The sequence below is a fragment of the Triturus cristatus genome, chromosome 5_2 (genome assembly GCF_964204655.1).
Source record: "Triturus cristatus chromosome 5_2, aTriCri1.1, whole genome shotgun sequence".
Taxonomy (NCBI): Eukaryota; Metazoa; Chordata; class Amphibia; order Caudata; family Salamandridae; genus Triturus; species Triturus cristatus.
This window is the reverse complement of record NC_140588.1, coordinates 568,147,765-568,166,667: the sequence shown is the minus strand read 5'-3', so window position 1 is coordinate 568,166,667 and position 18,903 is coordinate 568,147,765.

Sequence of the window (18,903 nt, the reverse complement as noted above, 5' to 3'; positions counted from 1 at the left end):
GACTCTAAGGGCAAACATGTTTTTATCTGCATCTAGTTTCTTCCAAGATGACGTTTTCAGCCAAGTATCTGATCTAAACAGCCAGTTGAATGTATTTGCAGTGGATTTGTATGCCCATCCAAACTGCATGCGTGCATACATTTGAAAATCTGAATGAACAGTGAGCTCCCAGCAGCAACGTAACCGCCAGCCTCTCTCTGAAAAAGGAAATTAAGTTTTAAAACCACTCTTGAATGCTGGCTTACGGGTTCACGCTCAGATCAGAGAAATAATGGTCAACATTGATTAAACTGTATTGATGCATAATAATGAAATTAAGATTTTTTCTGGTGAGAATGTACAATGGCAGAATTATTTTTGTAAGTCTAACAAAAGGATGGAGTCACTTATGGTGTTCTCAGCTGATTTGACTGCTGAAGTTCATGCTGCCAAAATAAGATCGCAGGATGCAGTAAAATTAGCGGGAATCATTTTTCGAAAAGTCCTGAAAAATCTAGGTTTCTGATTTAATGACAAAATTTGTGTTGCCCCAGAGCTCCACAAATTATAAGTGTCAACAAGAAGGCCTGATGTGGTTTTAACATTTTTTTTTACATCATTGTTTAATATCCGGAAAGCAAAACTGTTACAAACTAAAGTTCTTGAGTTCAGAACAGAAGCCAACAACATTGATGATGGCTTTGAAGATATAAGCGAAGAAGTGTAAGGCAATTCCATGAACAGGCTGGCTTATGCTGTGCAAATGTACAGTCTTTTACAAACCAGGTTTTATGTATTGCATCATGGCAAAAAGAAAACTTCGCTACACATGACTGCCCATGCAATCTATGAGAAGTGCAAAAGTAGAAATCTAATCACTTTAATGAATAGGATTGGAGTATCAACAAGTTATAATGACATAGTATGTAGCAGGAACTTGTTAGCAGCTCATGCAGTAAAATCTCGTGAATCCGACAGCACACTATCCAAGTCAATTTACCAGGAAAGGATTTACAATTGCTGCTCTTTATAATTTTGATTTTGAAGACAAGTCTTCTTTGCCTGGAACATTCAGCATACAATAATGCAGTGGTGCTTTATCAGGGCTGTATTAATAAAGTAGCCACTTGAAAACAATCTGTGTAAGCTGTAGGCATAAACAAATGAAGCTGCAAACTTATAACTCAACTGCCTTGCCAACGTGTGCAAAATCATCATGACCCATGAAAACGTCCCTTTCTACCAGAAAGTTTCAAAGTGGCTGAGGATATGTATTTTCTTCTACCTGATGTCCACAAAGCCGATTAAAATGAAGTTATATCGCTTATTCGATGCAGACTAAAGCATGAAAAACATCCAATTCCTCTGTGGGCTGGAATTCATGCGCTGGTCTCCCAGAATACTATCCAACTGATGAAGGTTGGGTTTTTAACAGTAATACCATCTCTAGTCACAAACTACGCAAGAGTATACACAGCTCTAAAAAAGTTCCAAAATGTGCATGCTCAGCTTGAAGGCCAGTTTACATTACCGATTTTCTGCGATTAAGGTGTTTTCCGTATTATAGCTGACATTTTTATGAGCAGTCCAGTAGAATTTGATGATCTTTATTTAACGATGGCCAATTTCCACACGACAAAAGTTGCATGGTAGTGTGCAGGAAGTTCTCAGTTGGTTTGGTATAGACGATGCACATATAGAGGCCAAAATCTTTGAAAGCAAAACTGTCCAGTCAGTATTGAGTGGAACTCATTGTTTGTTTATTGCACGATATGCTCTTCATTTCTGCGCCTATAGAAACATTGCGTTGGAATGCTTTCCTGAACAAGAATGACAAATTAGTTTTTGCATATCTTATCTCAGAAGTGAACAGGGCACAGGGTGCACTTCATCCAAAAGACATAATGCAAAGCGAGGAAATGTTCAAAACACTCAGTTCAAAATCAGAAAACTTGAAAAATCAAGTTCATAGAGTTTGTCAAAGGATGTATAGAAAAATCAGAACGATGCAAGTACTAGGAAAATACTACACATAGCTCTAGTGAAAAACTTGGTACATGCTGATCAGGAAGGTGATTGGGAGCTGCACATGAAGACTGTGGAGTTGCTCATTATTGTGTTTTGCTAATTTGATTGCATAAACTACATTAGATATGTGTCCTGGTATTTGCAAAGAGTGAAGAAGCTAGAACAGGAAGCTTTAGGTAGAAAAACCATACCTCTACTGAAAATTTATCCAAAGACATTTTGTGGTGAAAAACAGACAGAGAGGGAAGGGTCAATGCTGTGGCTCTAAAACTAGAACCAGAGATCACAGAAAAGCTACAAGAGAATTGTTAGTCAGATACGTAAAAGTGAATATGTTGCTCAATGGCAGCTAGTTTACCATGAAGTCCTTTCTATTCGCAATGTTTTCAGAGAGATGACAAATTCAAAATTAATGGACCATAGTGAAACTGTTCAACACCATGAACTTGTAGGAAAGAGAGGAACCCTTTTAATAAACATGTTGACAGCCTTCTTCATTTTATACAGCAGCAAGCAACCACCCTAAAAATTATAGCCTGTGTGACTACCCAACTTTGCGACCAAACAATATGTGGATAAAGATATAAAGACATGTCCACTAGAAGTCCTGGAACATGGGTTGAAACTATACGCAGGAGGGATTTGTATTGAATGAAACATAGTTGTTTGACATCACTAAAGCTAAACTTCCACGCTTTTAATGCTATAGTAAGAGTTTCGTCCAACCAGCTATTACAAAACAGGTTATAAAAAAAACAATTTTCGTAAGCACATAGAGATGGGTATAACAAAATAAACGCGTGAATTTATCAAGGACATTCTGTCACATGATCTTCCTCCAACAAAAATATTATTTGATCATTAAATACTGCAACCAAACCAGTGAAGCACAAGCTCATTCAAGAGCTTGATAAACAACTTGAAGAATTTCAATTAGAAAATGTGTCCTCATTGAAATCTGCTGTTGTTGCAGACTATATGTCATAATTGCGAATAGTGAAGATTTCATCAATGCAAAACTTCGGAGAGGTCGTTCATACTGTTCTACAGATATGAAAGTCAATGTGCACCTTGCAAGAACTGCACATTGTCTTCGACAGTTATCTTGAACTATCTGACAAAGAATGTGAGAGAATCACACAAATGTTTACAAGTGGAACAATTGACCTTGCCTGCATCAAAAATTTGACAATTCTACCTGTGCAACTTGGTAAATTCTGGTTATCAACATCGAACAAGATGAACTTGGAGATGTTAACTCCCCGAAACATTGCTGATGCTTTAGTGAACACTTGATTTCCAATTATTGCAAGAGGAATGATTGTCAATGAGGAGCTGGTGCCTGCAGAGAGCTATTCAAAAGGTATGAGCCATATTGTTCAAAAACTTAACAGCAAATTGGAGGAAGCGGACCTTTGTGTTTTGCCAAATGTTGACTGGGTTGTTTGAAATGCTTCCAAACGACTCATTGCACTGTCAAATGACAGATGTTAGTATTGTGCTAGTTAAATTTGTTACAATGTTCACAAGTCAAGGATTGTCATTGTTATGGATACGTTCTGGAACAGGTGAGCTATTATCCCATTTCATATTCTGTACACAAACCTTAACCCAGAGATGTGTTCTTATCAAGGCACATATTCTTACAGGTGATCATACTATGAGCAAAATTTGAACAAAGCTTGGAGCTCTAATTGCTGAACCTGTAAAGTTTAAAAAAGGATTTGCTGATACAGAAGAAGAATGTGACTTTAAAGACGTAGAAAAATACCTTGTGCTTGTGTGGAAAACGAGTTTTGACTGTCACACATTTGACGATCTTTAGTACAGTGAGTTCAAAAGATCAGTTCCACTAAGTAACCACCTTCTGCTGACGTCATATTCTGTGCGTGGACACATTAAAAGAGCGTTCTACTTGATCAGAAAATGTGTAAATGTTTTGGATCATGCACATATAGAGAAAGATCTTTAGTAATTTGGTTGGGAAGATATTGATGGGGTGCTACAACCTATTTTAGGTAAGTAGGATCTGCTTCTATGGTTACCCCCACTTTTTGCCTGCTACTAAGCTGTGATTGTCTAGTCTGATTGGGATCCTGCTAATCAGGAACCCAGTCTGTCTGCTTTCTCCCTAAATTGTTATGAGCAGTACTTAGGTACATCCCAGATTGGATACTAGGGTACCCCTATAAGTCCCTAGTATATGGCACTAAGATATCCAGGGCATAGGTACCCCAGAGGTCCCCTATGGGCTGAAGCATGCATTATGCCACCCATGAAAGACCATTCAAAATGGAACTACAGGTCTGCCATTGCAGCCTGTGTAATCTGGTGCTAGCACCACTTACTAAAAATATAGGTTTGCTATATCTAGGGTCACTGCACTTAAAACCTATAAGTCACCCCTATAGCAGGCCTTTGCAATCATGAAGGCAGGGTGCTTGTTACTAAGTGAGAGGGTGTCCCTGCATGAGCAGGACACCCCTACAGCCTACGGAGTCCATTCTCCCAGGTTGTTAGTGAAGCAGCCATATACCATATAGAGGGGCACCGCATAATTATGCGATGACCCTCTTGAAACTGGCTGCAATGAATCCTATCATGTTTGGTATCAAACATGTTGGAATCATACCCCCACACCGTAAATAGTGTGGCAGGTATGATTCCAAGCACTGGAAGACCTCTCAGTTAGTCTCTCAGTGTTCCCGGTGCCAACCTTTAGACCCGGACAGCACAAAATGGTTGCTGCCGACCAGAGACAGAGTTCTGCCCTCCTGCTGTTGAGGCAAGCTGGAGCAGGGTAAGGCAGAACAATAGGCATCCTGTCACAGGGAGGTGTGACCACCTCCCAGGCAGGATTTAGTGTATTGGGACCAGGTGGGTGCGCTTGCCAGCGCCACTAAGTCTGCCTGAGGGACATATTTGGTGTCCATGCATAGTCCGATTCAAACCAGTCCTGGGAGCCGTAGGCTGCCGCTCTGGTGCGAAACTGGACAAAGGACATGGGAGTAACTGCTCCCCTGTCCAAACCCTCCCCTGGAAGGGGCCCCTTTATCATCCCCTTCATCGTCCCAACCCTTTCCTTAGGGTACTTAAGGGCTTACCTGGGTGTAGGTCACTAGATTCGTCATGGGATAAGAGTCGGAACGAGTTCTCGACCCTGGCCTTGATCCCTAAGTTTACGTTGCACACCCGGGGAACAGCTCGGCGACTGGCTACACTCCCTAGCAGAGCATGTGTTCCAACACAGCAACAGTCACCACGCGCATCCTTGCGAGCTATGCTACAACCTCCTTGTCGCGCTCCAACCCACGCTACACGCGGGCCATCGGGACTCCGATGCCCACAAACCAGGGCACTTGACGGACAACCCAGCACCCAACACACATCCTCCTGTGAGCCTAGGAGCTAGCTGACAATGCTGCGCAGCGGGCTGATACACAGCGCCTCCCTCACACGCGGACAATGCGCTTTAGCTGAGAAACGACGCGACACATATCAGAAAAAGCACCACCGATTCGCTTACACGCAATGTACACACCTGAATCCTCTATCTAGGTTCCACTGAACTCCGCCGCCGGACCTCCGGGTTGTCGGCTAAACGGCTGTGTTTAATCATCTGACTGTATGTGTTCGAACATTGCCGACCTGATGCTCTGGCGCAGAATTGTACATTGCCAATTGATGCAACTATGGTTAATAAAAGTTTTCAAAAAAAAAAAAAAAAAATGGGATAAGAGTCGGAACAGAGACCACTTTTTCTTCTACTATCTGGGTGCTCTGGACTTCTTTTGGGCTCGACTTTGTCTCTCTTCCAGTCTGCTGCATCGTCTGTGCCTGTGCACCATACAGGAACCTTTCAAGGCCTGTGGGCATCAAAGACCCCTGTGGGAATATCCCTTGGAGTGAAGGAGTCACTCCCCTGCATTCACAGGCACCGAAACTAAGTTGACCGGTCTGCTGACCCCGAGCTCCTCCGGACTCTGTAAGGTTCTGCTAACACATGTGGTGGTTCTCCACAGCTCCCGAGGCCTGCCCTGCCCTCTCGCCAAGTTTGAGGCCAATATCTCTTGTGGGGGTTGCAATAACCAATCCCCTGTGCACCGCGTCAACTTGGAGTTGAAAAGGCTTGTTGGCTTCTTTCCAAGAAAATCGTTGGACTCCAAGCAGCCCCAATCTTGAGCGCCCTCGGGGGAACACCCTACCAGAAGGCACTCCTGTGGCTGGGTTTAGTTATCACCAACTGAGACATCGCCAGGGCATGAAAAGAAGTAGAAGCGCCCACAGTGGAGGCCGAGGCCAAGGGTGTGGACCATAGTATGGGGCTCGAGCATTTGATATATTTATCACTGTGACACCCCCAGAAACACTTCAAGATTTGGAAGGAATGGGCGGAATACATAGGCGGCAGAGGGCATAGGATATTGTTTTTTCCAATGTATGATTATACAACCCCTCTCATGCGGTGGTGAAAATCTAACATAGGTTGAACCCTGTCTGAAATGTTTTCTCAACATCTTGATCTGCTAGTTCCTGCATGGGGACCAGATCTGTGTCAATTTTCCTCCTGTACTTTCCAGCCATGATTTCATATCTATTAGATAAGTGAACATCTTTTGGAAAGAAGGGAACATGGTGGCATCGACTAACCTTATGAGCCTTATGATCTTTTTTTCTTCTTTTCAACGTTTAAATTTATGCACTGCTTAGTATAGTACTACCCTAAAAAAGGTGCCTCGCCGGGGCCTATGGTCTTTCAGTATGAGGTGGCAGCAGTTCCAGGAGGCTGGGAAGCAGACACAGCCCACATGGACCGGAAGGCTGTTAAAAGAATTCCATTCAGGGGAGCATTGACCACAACAGAACAAGTTGGTCGATAGCAATTGAGTGGAGCACGGATCTCGCCACAAGAAGACAGTGGGGAGCCCCAACCCCTTGGTCAGGGCAGTAGAACCCACTTGCGAATGTCCATGGAGGGGCAGCATGCAGTCCAGCTGCAGCAGCACACTCCAGAAAGAGGTTCTGCATTCATACAAACCGAGAATATTTCACGCTGCTTATAGTTTTGATAAAAACTGGAGAGATAAGATTAAAGAAGATGTCAGACATCAGAACAGCTTTCTGCTCACATAAAATCACGACCCGGTACCAACCCAGATCAGGAGGCTTACAAAAGACCTAAGTGTAAACCAGGGAGCAGGGGTTCACTAAAGCAGGCTCAAAAGGGAATCTGAAGTGGGACTTGGCAGCAAAAGCCTACATAGGTAGAGAAGGAAGTAAAATGTCTTACAAAAACCACTCGGAGCTGAAATTACCCAGGTAATCCAGTAACCAAGTACCTATTAAAGCCAACTGCGTTCCTAATATACATTTTCAGAATTTCCTGAAACATTAAGAGCACGGTGGTGCTGGAAACCAAGGTTCGAGCCTCTGGGTCGCGTCCACATGCTGTGATACTGGGCAAATCACTTAATCTCCCCGTGCCTGAATGTGTCCTTGTGTGACGTAACCGGTGCTCATGTAAAGCGCTCCAATACCTTCAGGTCGAGTTCGCACTTTATAAATCTGCAAAAAAAGAAGAAGAAAAAAAAGCCGTAATCTAGGTACCAGACAGTCCCTACGAACTCCATCAGAATTGAGGAGCGCTGAAAGGAGGTTTTTGCGGTTAACATGGCAGGGGTAGAAAAGGACAGTGATATTACTACTCAAAAGCATCCTCACCCAACTGTATCTAGCCCCACGTGTCAGTTAGCAGTGTTCATGTGATAACTACTACTATCCACTACATGCTTTAAGGGAGGAGGGGGTCCTGTTGTGCCTAAAGATGTTCACTTATGTACTTTACATTGACTGTGCTGAATGGTTTTCTCAGATGGGGTTGGTCCGCAGGTGGCATCAATGTTTAACATTATCCATTGACTTGTGCCCACTGAATACTAATATTATGGGAGAAGATCATCCCCTTCCCCAACATCAACATGATGCTCAGCGTGTTAGGATGGATGGCACCTTCACCAGTGCTCATACGTTACGCAGCTCCATGCTTGAGTATCTAATACAGTCCAGGATTTTTCCCCATGTAATGCTGGGATTTCTAGTACTTGTGAGACCATTATAAAACCAGTACCACAAGTCCCGAAATTAAAGGAAAATTACTGACGTAGGTGACCTATTCTACTGGGAAACGATGCACATCCTAAAATTGAGCTTTACTGAGAGGATAAACAGCCTTCATCACCATCCAAAAGTTGTATTAGTTTAGAAGGGGCTGTTTGGGGAGTATGCATGGTGTGGTAGCATACGGCTGTTACAGACAACACATTACCATTACATTTGCACAGACCTACAGTTTTACTTACAAAATTATGAAGCGAACAAACGAGAATCTGTGGAAGTGACATCACCTGGTGCGTTGATTTGTTTGATCATGTTAGTTTAAATGTTTTTATTAGCATTTTCAAAAACAGAAAACATACTATCAGCAGTAGCAGTAGTATGCAATAGACTCTGCCGCACATACGTGTTAGCAATGTAAAAGAGGTATAATGCTTACAAAGAAACTCGTACATTCATATCACTGTCAGGGCTAGAAAAATCTTGCATTGCAATGGAAAGCACTGTGTATGTAAGACAAAAACCTGAAACAGGCCCCATCCGATATCCCTCTGCCCCTGATCGACCACGTCTTGTCTCCCCACTCGAACAGTCCTCTTCATCCATTGGAGGCAGGTGTCAGTTCCGTCCCCATGTCGGAGAGTCGCAGCACCCTCAGGTACTTGGGCAGCGTGATTTCATTGAATTCCGCTAAAAGCAATTTCAAAAATGGACTCCACAGTTTCTGGAACGAGGCAGCTGAACCACTCAATGTGGCAGAGAAGCGTTCCATCCCAATGATGTACCATATGTGGTGAAGCCACCCCACATAGGTGGGGGGAGTATTCGTCCCCCAATGCATCAAGTTGTTCTGTAGAGCTGCCCCAGTGCTAACCCCATCTGTCGCCCTTTCCTGCTCTTCAGGGGAAATGTAACGGGGTTAGGTAGGCCTAGGACCACATACACCGGGAGCCGCGGGATTTTAGTGTCAAACAAGTTGTCTTTCTCGTCCAGAATTTGGGACCAATAGGTGGACAGCATGGCGCAATCCCACAGTATGTGAAGCAGAGTACCCTCATTGTCGCAGCCCTGCCAACAGGTGGGACTCCTTTGGGGGTTGCCCCTGTGAAGGCACACCGGTGTTAGATACCAGTATGTCGCTATCTTCATAGCGGTCTCAATGCTAGTAACATTGCGGGCAGTATGCTTTGCTCTGTAATAAATGCCCTCCCAGTCCTTCCTAGAGAGATCACTGCCCAACTCTGTCCCCCACCGCCGTTGGCTCGGAGTAGCCTGCGAGCCCGGCCCACCCCGGAGCATATCGTACATTTCTGATATTATCCCTTTGTCCGTAAGTTTAGTGATCAAACATTTTTCGTACTTGGTCACTTTGCGACTCCCCTGTTCCCGCATCCCAGGCTGGAGGACCCAATGTCGTAACTGCAAATACCCCAGTCTCTCGGTCTCAGGGATCCCATATTCTAGCTTCAATTGGTTAAACAAAATCACCCCAGACAGATCAAATAAGTGGCCCACCGAGCGGCACAAGGTATTGCGCCAGTCTCGAAATTATTTGTTGGGCATACCAGGGGTGAATTCGCTATTGCCAAACAAGGGGGTCAGTGGAGAAGGAAAAGTTTTGAGTTTCTTGGATGTCACCACCCCATCCCAGGCCACCAGTACCGACTTAGTAACCGGAGAGCCCATCAGGCATCATGGGCGCTGTGACCTCCGGAGAAAGGGGACCTTCCACAAGGGAATGCCAATATAATTTATTTAATACTGTGCCCTTGCAATAAGGGCTATATAGGCGAGACTAGCAGAGAATTCAGAATTAGGCTCAGTGAGCATAAGTCTGCTATTAGGAACAAACGGAGAGGGGCTCCTCCTGTGGAACATTGGCAAGAAAAGCAACACTCAGAATCTGACATCAGATGGATTCTCCTGGAAAAAGTCCACAATCCCAAGGATAACAAAATTAATGGCCTGAGACACAAGAGAGAAGTGTACTGGATGTACACTCTCCAGACTGCTACTACAGGACTGCGGCTAGCAGCAATGCATGTGGCTCGTAGGAACTGAAATTGCTTTTAAACAGCTAGGATACTTTTTAAAACTTACTCTGTACTTGCTGTATTTGTTTTCTAAAATTGCTTAATTTGCACATACCTAGACTTGTTGTGCCCGTCCCCGGTCCGCCACGGCTGTTGTGCCGATTGATGCGGAGGGACGTGGCTCCTCCCCTCTCACTTGCATTTCTGAGGGTGGAATTTGCATATAAGCGGCAGACTGGAGGGCTCGCGTAGCGGCTAGCAGCAATGCATGTGGCTCGTAGGAACTGAAATTGCTTTTAAACAGCTAGGATACTTTTTAAAACTTACTCTGTACTTGCTGTATTTGTTTTCTAAAATTGCTCAATTTGCACATACCTAGATTTATTGTGCCCGTCCCCGGTCCGCCACAGCTGTTGTGCTGATTGGTGCAGAGGGACGTGGCTCCTCCCCTCTCACTCGCATTTCCGGGGGTGGAATTCGCATATAAGTGGCAAGACTGGAGGGCTCGCGTAGCGGCTAGCAGCAATGCATGCGGCTCGTAGGAACTGAAATTGCTTTTAAACAGCTAGGATACTTTTTAAAACTTACTCTGTATTTGCTGTATTTGTTTTCTAAAATTGCTTAATTTGCACATACCTAGACTTGTTGTGCCCGTCCCCGGTCCGCCACGGCTGTTGTGCCGATTGATGCGGAGGGACGTGGCTCCTCTCCTCTTACTCGCATTTCCGGGGGTGGAATTCGCATATAAGTGCCATACTCAAACAAACGCGCAGCGGACACGCCGATGGCGCGCCAAAGGCAAGCCCGTCTGCGCCCGTCCGCGATCGGAACTCACCTAGTGCTAGCCACACTGCCCAAACCAGCACTGTAGCTAGAGTTGCTTGGTCTAGAGAGGAGTTACTCGCCTTCTCCCGAGTGGGGTGCTCGAACCCATCGTGTATAGACTTCTCAACAGAGGAGTGGAGGATGGACTATCTGGGACTACAATGTGAGGCCTGTTCTTTTGGCTTGGAGAGGAGACCAAGGAAGGCTGGCAGGGGTTTGGCTGATGCTCTGTCATTGCCATCTACAGCATACCCACAGATGCCCTGCTTGGAGATGCAGGCCTGCTTAATTAACTGTAGATCTCTACCAAAACATGCAGATGACATTTGGCTTAATTCAGAAGCGAACTCCTGGGATATCATGTTTTTAACTGAAACCTGGCTAAAAGAGAGCTCTAATCCCGATATAGGCCTAGCTATCCCGGAGGGCTACAGGATGGTAGCAGCCAATCGGTCGGATAATAGACGGGGGTGGATTAGCAGTGATTCTTAGGAAAGACTGGGAGATCTCGTCAAGAAAAATTAAGCTGGTAGGATCCATAGAGGCGATGTCCTTTTGCATTAGAGTGTCTCCTACATCTTCTCATGCAGGACTATTGGTCTATCGACCTCCAGACTCCCTGTCCTCTCATTGGCAGGAGTTGTTTGATATCATTGCAGACTTATTCCTAAAATACTCCAATTTTCTAGTTTTTGGTGATTTCAATGTCCATATGGACAATGATAACTGCCCCTCGGCCCTACAACTGGCCGATACTCTCTCAGGGCTAAACATGATACAAAGGGTGTCTGCACCTACCCACACAGCCGGCCACACACTGGATTTGATTTTTTCTAATGATCATACCCTTAAGGTGAGGGATCCTCTACCACTGACCTGGACGGATCATCGACTGGTTCCCTTAACTCTAACTGGCCTGGTTGGTACCAGCCAGCCCAGTTTAGAGTTTGAAGATAGAAGAAATTGGAGGAAGGTTCTACCTAAATGTATGGGTCCAGAACTACAGGAAACATTCCCCCCCCTACTTACAGGAGACCCCAATCATGATGCGTTGGCCTTTGACAACTGGATTATCTTCGCTCTTGATAAAGCAGCCCCCATTAAAACCTTGAAACCGGACAGAAATAAACCAACAGCCACTTGGTTTTCGTCGGGACTCCATCAGGAGAAAAGCCTATGTAAACGACTCGAGCGCTCATGGCGAAAAAAGTATGACGCAGAGGCCAAGTGTACATATAGAACAGCATTAAAAAGATTCCACAAACTAAAACGCAACACCCTGAAGGAATATTTCGCGCATCAAATAAAAGCCTCCGATAACTCTTCAAGAGACGTTTTTGAGATTGTGAAGGGGTTTTTTGAAGCCACAACCCTTAAAAAGCACGATTGTCCCTTCAGCCAGTTTATGTGAAGACATAGCTTTTTTTTTTTCAGTCTAAGATCCAAACTATTTATGCCTCCTTCCCCAAGACAATTCCATCTAGGCCATCAGTTAAGACCTTGCTTACGAATCAGCATGTGGAATGCTGGTCGGATTTTCGCCCTTTCAGTCTAGATATCACTATGCTGGAGCTGTGCAAAGTTAAGTCTGGCTCCCCAGCCGACCATTGCCCACCTAAGTTCTATAAAACTTTAGCCTCTTGGCTAAACCCCTTTCTCAACCTTATTTGGAACTCCTCTTTGAAAACAGGCATCTACCCGACTAAGTGGAAAACAGCTTTTGTCCAACCAATCCTGAAGAAAGAAGATGCTTGTTAGACCTGGCACCTTGGCGTGAGTTTCCCTTCCACTTTTTGATGGTGTGCCTCGATTGATTTGCTGGTGTTGTCCGCTCAGGGCACTGCGCCACGGCTAATCCGTGCCGCAGTGCAAGTGCTCCCTAGGTAAAGTGTACCTGTAATTGATGTCCCTGATTGGTTTATTGGATTCACTGTCAGTCCCCAGTAGAGTGCACCAGGGGTGCCAGGGCTTGTGAATGCCAATGCTGCTGGTGGGCTTGCAGCGCTGGTTGCGCCACCCACAGAAGCGGCCTTGTAAAATGTGTCTAGGGTCTGCCACCGCAGACCCTGCGTGCAGTCTGGTACTGTCGCGCTGACTGCGCAAGTGCCCCCACTTGCCAGTCCCTAAACCTTCCCTTAACTACATATTAGCCACCCCTCTGGTAGGCCCAAGGGCAGGGTGCATTGTAGGCATAAGGTAGGACATGCCCTGATGTGTGTGGCATGTCTTAGTAGTGAATTACAGCCCTTTTCGTTTTTCACTATTGAAGGCTACCTGCTCTCCATAGGCCAGAATGGGCTGCTGGAGTCGCTACACGCTGTGACCCCAGTGGACTCATAGAGCATGGTAGAATGTCAAGTTTAGTATGCCTGAACTCAGAATAGTAAAATACTTCTTGTAGCCAAGTTTATTTTAATATCCTGGGTTTGTAAATACTACTTTTAGAAAGTTAGTATTTACTGACCTGACCATCTCAGTCCACCTCTGCTGTGTGTGTGTGTTCTGCCTAGCAACAGTAAGGAGCAGGGTTGGGGAATCCCCCGAGACAGGTTGGCTGCCAGGTGGTGGGTAGAGAGGTGACACCAGGATGGGTGGGAGGAGTACACCTTGACTCTTGAATAGACCTGTGCTCTGCCACCACAAAGCCGGCGCCGCCCCCTGTGGAGCGGCTGATGTCTCTGCCCTGCTGCTGAAAGGAAAGAGCAGAGTCACCGTAACAAAGTGCTCCAGAACTGGACTGAGCCAGGCCCAGGCCCCCTGGCGCTAAAGAACAAAAGAATCATGGTATAAAAGTAGGAGCCTGGCTCCTAAGAAATTAGAATCCTGTTTACCACAAAGAACCTCTGCCCGACTAGAAGGAGAAGAAGACGCTGGAGGAGCTGGCCTGCTGCTTGCCTTGCTGAGAAAGGAGAGGAAGAGACTTACTGAAAAGACTTTGCTACTTTGTGCTTGAACATTCTCCAAGGGCTTGATCTGAGCTTGCCCCCTGAACTGAACCCCAGGACCAGTGGGTTCTCTGTGCTTTTGCTCGTCCTCCAATTCGAGCCGTGTGTGCATCCCGCTGGAAAGAGACTGAGCCCCTCATCGCCCCTCCTAGGGCCGTGACACTCAGAAGCTTGCCTGCCTCAAACCCGTGAGAGCCCCGCTCCGTCCAGAGCCGCTCTCTGTCCCCGGGCCAGGCCGCCTGCATCCCTGTCACCGCCTGCTACTGGAGCGCGCTGACCGCGCTATCACCCCTCCCGCCGGAAGCCGTCCGACGACTGTGATCCACGCCGGGTCATCCAGCTGCACTGACCGTGCCCTGCGACCCCGCTTCGCTATCCCCGGACATCTCAGGCCGCGCCGCCCCCGCTGTGGAGACCCTCCGGCACCGCCGTGCTAAAGGGTCGCTGGCCGCGCCTGCCTACTTGCCCACACCTGCTGATTGAGGACCCAAGAACACTTCCCAAGCTGAGAGTCGCACCGACCTGTGCCGACTCTCCACATCACGAAAGAAGTTCCAGTATCGGGCTCGGGGCCCGCAACGCCTTATTTCCCCGTTCGCAGGAGCCGATCTCTGTGAGTACTGGAACCACAAGTAACATTTGCAAGAGACTACAAGGTCTCCATTTGAAGCTACGAACAAAGAACATTTGCCTGCTTTACAACCTGGTGGCCTAGCGAAAACGTTATTGGTCTTGTGATAAGTCTGCTGAGATATATATACCTATTTTTACATAAAGAAGCGTATTTTTATATATATCCAAGTCTGGTGTCCGTTTCTGGGGGGATTGATGTATTTACTGTGTGTATGATTGTAAGTGCTTAACCTACAACGCCTGAGGAATCGCCTTGGCTGCTCACGCCACGCACCTAGAGGGTGAGCAAGGGTCATTCGCAAGGGGTTATCCTGCGCCCTGACGTGGAGGAGAGGGTTCCTGCTTGACACAAGGGCAACCTTGCGCCAACCAGAGATCCCCGACTCTAACATTGTTGGCAGCGGCTGGGATTTCGGATTTGCACTTGTAATTTGCATACAGTGAATTATTAATCACCAGATAGTGAGAGCAGACCAAGTAACGCAGCCACAGGTTTTCATTTTTGGAACTTTGTTGAGACATCTGCCATTACTGCAACCATGCCTGGCTCACTCTCCGCTGGAAGAGCGCTCTCTGTGATTTCTGGAATAGATGAGGTGGATTGGGAGAGACTGGAAGGCTACTCGATGGAGCAATTGAAAGGCTACAGTGTAAAATTCCGAGTTCCCCATGCTGGATTCAAGAGGAAGCCCCAGTACACCAAGGCGTTGAGAGCCTGGAAGGAGTCAAGAGACCCACGGAATGCGGGGGACATCGTTCCACCCGACAACCTTGAGGAGCCCAGCAGAGTCCGGTCGCCAGAGGAGCTGGCAGACAGGGCAGCAGACAGGGCGCATGCAATGGAGATGGCAAAGTTGGCAGGACAAATGGAAATGGAAAAGCAGAAGTTGGCCCTGGAGGCACAACAACGCCAAATGTATCATGATATAAGATTGAAGGAGCTGGAGCTGAAGGCGAAAAGTTTGGACACCGCTCCTTCTGGTGGCAGCACTCCACCTGTGCAGGTAGAGTCCAAGGTGTACATCCCCAAAGATGTAGTAAAGGAGTATTTTAGAAAGGATGACATAGGGCAGTGGTTTAGAGCCTATGAGGTGGCCATGTCTTCACACCGGGTCCCTGAGAAAGACTGGGGAGCGGGGTTGTGGGGAAGGTTCCTTGCTGAAGGGCGCGACACACTATTAGATTTACCCTTAGATCTCCAAGCCTCATACCCCCATATGAAGGAAGCTTTAATGACCAGGTATGGGTTAACTCCTGAGCTATATAGACAGAGGTTCAGGGAGACTAAGAAGATCCCTGAGAGTACGTATGTGGAGTATGTAACTTTTTTCTGCAGAGCACTGGATGGTTGGGTGAAGGGTAGCAAAGTGAATGATTATCAAGGGCTGCTTGATTTAATTGCATGGGAGCACTTGTCCAGTCAATGTTTTGCTGAGCTACGCCAGCACCTGATTGATAGCAAGCTGTCCAACCCGAGGAAGCTTGCTGAGGAGGCGGACCGCTGGCTCAGCACCAGGGTCCACAAGGGTCCAGTGGGAGACTCCGCCAAAGGTGGGCAGGGTCCCCAGCAGAAGAGTGGGGGGGACAAGGGTAAACAGAAGGGGTTCCAAAAAGGCCCCCAAAGTAATTCCCAAGGGAACCAGCAGAAGGGTTCTCAGCCTCCCCCACCCCCGCAGCAGAACGGGGCCCCGACAGGTAGACCTGTTCCAAAGGGGCCCTTCAATTGTTATAGGTGTGGTGACCCGGGTCACATTGCCTCTGATCCTAAGTGTCGCCTGTTTGGTAAGACCGCACCCACTGGTGCCCCACCCCGGCAAGTAGCTAGTGTTAACTTTGGGGAGGAGGTAGCAGTCCAGGAGGGTGGGGGTCCCGGGCAGATGACCCTAGTCTCGCTAGGAGATAGTGAGATGGTCCCTGTAACCTACCTGCCCTCTAACACTAAGAAATATGGGCAAGTAGTGACCATCAATGGAAAGAAGGTTGAGGCTCTTAGAGATACAGGAGCCAGTGTGACCTCGGTGAGGCAACACCTGGTGTCTCAAGAGCAGATTGTACCCAATGCCTAGTGTAGGGTTGTCAATGCTGACAACATAGAGAGTCGTTGTCCAATGGCTCAAGTTCCCTTTGAGTGGGGGGAGGTCTCTGGTACTCTACAAGTCGCTGTGAGAACTGACATGCCTGTAGACTGTCTGCTAGGGAACGACCTGGAGAGCTCCCCTTGGGAAAAGGTGGAGAAGACCACGCATCTGCGGATGGTGGGTCTACCCGACTGGGCGTGCGTGACCACCCGGTCCATGGCAGCCAGTAGGGGTGTTGAGAGGGTCCTGGAGTCTGAGGGAGAGGTCCAGGAACCGGCCTTAGGGAGAAGGCGCAGGAGGCGCGGGAAACCGGCCCCCGAAGTTCCCACGGCCCAGGAGGAAGTAGACCCTGAGGGGGATGCTCTGGAGCCTACCGGGGAACAGATTGCCGAACTGGGAGACCTGCCTGAGCTGACCCATTGGCAGCAAGAAGGAGGTCCCTCCAGGGAGGAATTCTGCAGGGAGCAGAAAGAATGCCCTTCTCTCGTGGGTATGCGGCAGCAGGCTGCAGACCAGGCCAATGGTGTTCAGGCCAAAACACACTACGTGTACTGGGAGAGTGACCTCCTGTATTCCGAGCCTAAGGCTGCTGAACCTGGGTCAGCCCGTGTGCTGGTGGTACCCCAGAAGTTCAGAACCTTCCTACTGGGGCTGGCTCATGATGTGCCGTTAGCAGGACATTTGGGGATGGACAAGACCTATGACAGGCTTGTCACCCACTTTTACTGGCCCCAAATGCACAATAATTCAGATTCCTACTGCAGAACCTGTCAGACTTGCCAGGCAAGTGGTAAGAGCGGAGGGAAGCACAAGGCTCCTCTGCAACCTTTCCCTGTGGTCGGTACGCCATTCCAGCGAGTGGGTATTGATATTGTGGGGCCTCTGGACCCCAAGACAGCCCTGGGCAACAGGTTCATCCTGGTCTTGGTGGACCATGCCACCCGGTACCCTGAAGCCATCCCTCTGAGGACAGTGACGGCCCCCGTGGTGGGACGGGCACTGATGGGAATTTTCTCCCGAGTGGGATTCCCTCTAGAGGTGGTGAGCGACAGGGGGACCAATTTCATATCCACATATATGAAATCCCTGTGGAAGGAGTGTGGGGTAACTTACAAGTTCACCACTCCTTACCACCCCCAAGGAAACGGGTTGGTTGAGAGATTCAACCGAACCCTCAAAGGCATGATCATGGGCCTGGACGGTCCAATGAGGCGTAAGTGGGACGTCCTCTTGCCATGCCTGCTCTTCGCTTACCGAGAGGTGCCACAGAAGTCTCTAGGATTCAGCCCCTTTGAGCTTCTGTATGGTCACCCGGTAAGAGGACCTCTGAGTTTGGTAAAGGAAGGCTGGGAGCAATCTCCCAGGAAACCTCCCCAGAATGTATACAGCTACATGCTGGCCTTCCGAAACCAGACTCGGCGTTTCAGGCAACTTGCTGAGGCAAATCTGGAAGCCAGCCAGGAGGAGATGAAGCGGTGGTACGACCGGAATGCCACTCTGGTAGAGCTTCAACCTGGACAAAGGGTGTGGGTCTTGGCCCCAGTGGAGCCTTGTGCACTTCAGGATAAGTGGACAGGTCCATTTGAGGTTGTGGAGCGCAAAAGTCCTATCACCTACTTGGTGGACATGCAGTCTCCCAGGAACCCTTTGAGGGTCCTACATGTTAACCGCCTTAAGCCCCACTTAGAGAGGACCGAAGTGGGCATGCTGCTGGCCACTGATGATGGAATGGAAGAGGAGACCGAGCCTCTTCCTGACCTCTTAGTGGCCTCTGAGAAAGATGGGTCAGTGGATGGAGTTAACCTCTCACCCACCCTGACGCCCGAACAACAGGAAGATTGCCGCCACTTGCTGGGGCAGTTTTCCGACAGATTCTCCCTGGTTCCTGGTGTCACAGATTGGTGCGTCCATGATGTGGACACAGGAGACAGCTTACCTGTGAAGCACAAGGCTTACAGGGTAACTGACAGGGTCAGAGCTTGCATCAAGGAGGAGGTCTCCAAAATGCTTGCGCTAGGGGTGGTTGAGTCCTCCAGCAGTCCTTGGTCCAGCCCCGTGGTCTTGGTCCCAAAGCTGCTGCGCCGGGAGCCACACCTGAACTCCGGTTCTGTGTGGACTACAGAGGACTCAATTCAGTAACGAAGACTGACGCGCACCCCATCCCCAGAGCTGATGAGCTCATTGATCGGCTGGGGGCTGCCCGGTTCCTCAGCACGTTTCATTTAACGTCTGGGTACTGGCAGATCGCCTTGACCGATGGGGCCAAAG